The 3,189-nt window shown below is 38.5% G+C and overlaps 1 long non-coding RNA gene across 1 annotated transcript in view; it reads left to right on the top strand.

The window, feature by feature from the left end:
• The window catches only part of LOC308707525, a 20,805-nt gene extending 18,099 nt beyond the window's left edge, over window positions 1-2,706 (top strand). The window contains exon 8 of the long non-coding RNA XR_014032180.1: window positions 2,442-2,706. This is a non-coding gene — a long non-coding RNA (uncharacterized lncRNA). The remainder of the gene's footprint in view (window positions 1-2,441) is intronic.
• Window positions 2,707-3,189: the final 483 nt, after the last annotated feature.

Raw genomic sequence — 3,189 nt, 5'->3', positions numbered from 1 at the left:
GTGTGATTCTGCTGATGATTCATTCATTATTGATAATTAATTTTAGTGTTTGAGTATCAAACATGTTTTTTCACATGTATTGCTTTCGGATAATTAATGCATAGCCTAATTAATTTTGGTATCTGAGCGTCAGTATATCAAACATGTATTTTATATATCACATGTATTTGTTTTGATGATTAATTATTGATAATTATTTGAGTATTTGAGCATCTCTAAGTCACACATCTGTAGATTTTGTTCCACATGTATGTTTTTTAACTGGAGTGGAATGTTCGTGACGTGAACAGTGGAATAAATCAGGAACGCAGTTAAAACTAGAGGAACGGGATCATAAACACATGAAGCTCGTCCAGAAACTCAGACTGGGTTTACTGGAACATGCTGGAATATGAGGAATATGAGGAATGCTCCGGTCTTTACGACTCTCCTCCACAGCTGGGTTACGGTAACTGGGAGCCGTCCATCACACACACACACACACACACACCAGCGGCAGGGATGTCTTTCAACGCGCGCCACGTCATTCTACGTCATCAGACATGATCAATAACTCAAAAATGTATGTACCCAGAAAACATTTTTCACAAACTCTACTAACACACGGGCGCGCTCGACATGAAGACTGAAGCGGTTCTGTGAGAAGAGCCCGACTGCAGCAGTGTTCTCTTGAACACATGAAACGCTGCTTTATTCACACGTTTTATGCCATATTACAATTTTGCGCATAAGTAACATTCTCAACTTTGGACGGAAACACGGCTAGTGAGATAGAAACTGCGAGTAAATTTCACAAACAATAATGTCCAACTAAAACGTTTCAGGAAAAAAATGTATAATGTTTTTGTGTTAACATTTAGAGAACATTATTAAAGAACGAACGCTCTATTGATGTCAATGGAAGAACATCTGATCATAACTTTGAGAGAACCTTGACGTTCTCAGTGTGAGCCGGGATAATAATCCCATAATAGAGAGTGTGTGTGTGTGTGTGTGTGTGTGTGTGTGTGTGTGTTTGACCTGTGTGCTTCACTCTTTCTCTCCTGATGAACGATGCTCGCTCGCTCGCTCTCTCTCTCTCTCTCTCTCTCTCTCTCTCTCTCTCTCTCTCTCTCTCTCTCTCTCTCTCTCTCTCTCTCTCTCTCTCTCTCCTCCGCTGGGTTCCTCGAGCTTGATGAGGATTATATCTGAGGATTATGATTCCTGAGCGTCACTGATGCTGAACTCCAGTGATTCCCTTCAGACCCTCAGACTCCCGAACAAATGCGAAAATCATTTCAACTTGAATGTATAAACACATCAGAAGTTATTAATCAAAGCTTTTAGGGCTTCTATCATGAAGTCATTTTAGAATTATATTTGAATTCATTTTTCATTTTAGTTGATTTTTATGAATTAAACAGCTTGTAAACATACTTAATCTTCTTCTTTTTTTAAAGTAACCCTTTAAACATCCCTTTTGAGTAAAGAACCCTTGAGATATTGATGCATGTGAACGAGAAACGTGTCCCATAGCTTTTCATGGAATTCATAAATGAGTTCATAACCCTATCAAGAAGATATTTAATTGCATAAACTGATCAAAAGTTAGGAATAATTGAGATTTTTTAATGTTTCTGAAAGAGTCTCTTCTGCTCAAGGCTGCGTTTATTTGATCAAAAATACAGTAAAACACTGAAATGTTATTATAGGCTAATGTAAATCATCTGTTTTCTATGTGAATATATAGTAAAGTGTAATTTATTCCTGTGATCAAAGCTGAATTTTCAGCATCATTGCATCTAATATGATGATTTATAAACATGCCAAATAATAAGAGAAACAGTTTTCACAATCAAGTGGAAGATCTTCATGATGTCATGGGAAAGACCTGCGTTTTCACTCTTTGTGTAATGATTGTAGTATATTTATGAGTTTTAATATTGAGCAACAGCAAACAGCTGCGATTTCATGGACTTGAAGAGACACAGACGGTGAGTGAATCAGAATGACCTTTGACCTCACGGTGGGGGCGCTCTTTACATTTATGTACAGCTGAGATCAGACGGAGCATTTACATGGATCATTTCTTTATTGTTTATTCATTTATTTTGGCTGAAAAGCTTTTGTGATGGAAATGTTGCCATCAGAGAGACTGTGAAACTGGTTCATAAAGCACAGAGCCATATAAACAGTGTGGGTGACGTAAGACGCACAGATGTGCTCGCAGAATAAACTCATTTCAGTTTCTGACTGCCCATAAATGGAGACGGATCAGGAACTGGGAAATCGACCACTGTACCTTTTCCCCAAGTGTGATTTGATTCTCCAATCAGATGTTTTTCAGATCCAGTGGGATGGAGCGCATTCCCTTCCTATGATCAGAATGAAGCATTTGTCACATGAAGAATTAAAACGAGCGTTCTCTGATTTCTCTTCTGTGTGTGTCTTTGTTTTCCCAGACGCTTGTGAACGTCTCTGCCGCCCACTGTGTGATTCTGATGCACTGGATGTGGTTGAAATCGGACATTCCATGGATTCAGAACTAAATCAATTATCCTTGGGATTCATCCCAAACTCAACGTCTGTCCGCTGACCTGCTCTTTGTTCGGGAGTTCACCATATTTCACCAGAATGGACTCGGATGTGGGAGTTTTCGATGTTATGAGTCACATTTATCTGGACTCTGTGTGAGATAAAACGAGGAAATGCATCCAACTTTATCCGACAGTGACTTAAACAATATGTGTTTATTTTCTGTTGCCTGTTTAAAGTACTTCCAAAATCTCTACCACCATTTACAGTTGTAATCCAAATTATTCAACCTCCATTGCAAATGAGGTTTATTGGCAACATGTACAGACGTTCAGCTGTTTGCAATGAACAAATCAAACAAAAGTAATTGAAATAGCTCAACTCAACAAAGTGGTTTCCCAAATCCAAAGTTTTAAAATTATTCAACCCCCTGAATATAATCCCTCACAACAGCACAAAACTGCAGAACTGTCTCACCAATCAAGGGCTTCATTAGCTGCACCAGGTGTGCTTGAGCTAGAACACATGAAATCTCTGAACTGGCGAGGTTTGTCGAGTGTCACGTTTTAATGCAAGTTAGAAAGTTGAAAGAATGGTCCAAAATAGCTCAACACAACAAATGTTTCAAGTGGTTTCCCCAAAATTCAACTGAAAATGCAACTTTTAATGACTTCT

Source organism: Scardinius erythrophthalmus, assembly GCF_964197995.2.
Source record: "Scardinius erythrophthalmus genome assembly, chromosome: 19".
In the NCBI taxonomy this organism is placed as follows: Eukaryota; Metazoa; Chordata; class Actinopteri; order Cypriniformes; family Leuciscidae; genus Scardinius; species Scardinius erythrophthalmus.
This window is presented reverse-complemented; position numbering and strand designations above follow the sequence as displayed.